Below are 371 nucleotides of genomic sequence, written 5' to 3' on the forward strand. Positions count from 1 at the left end.
GAGTAGCCCTCTTCTAACAGCATTTCGGGCATCAAGATGAACTCAAATGAAAATGATGCAATGGAATGAAATGATGTACTCTCTGAGATGAACATTTTGATATTCTATATGCATGAATCGGAGCTACGGATCCAAAGTTACGGAGCCGTGAACATGAGCACTTGGCCTGGAATTTCTGGGACTTAGACGAATTTCACCTAGGGTTTCACTGTTCACCGGATCTAGATCTCGCGCACGCCGACCGAGAATGGCCGGATCCCTCGCCGGAGCGGCGCCGGAGATGGCGAGGAAGAGGCCGGGGCGAGGGGAGGAGACGGCCGGAGCTTGGGGCGACGGCGGCGAGCTCCTGCGGCGGCGGCGAGGCGGCGGCG

This window comes from Triticum aestivum, chromosome 3A (assembly GCF_018294505.1).
Source record: "Triticum aestivum cultivar Chinese Spring chromosome 3A, IWGSC CS RefSeq v2.1, whole genome shotgun sequence".
In the NCBI taxonomy this organism is placed as follows: domain Eukaryota; kingdom Viridiplantae; phylum Streptophyta; class Magnoliopsida; order Poales; family Poaceae; genus Triticum; species Triticum aestivum.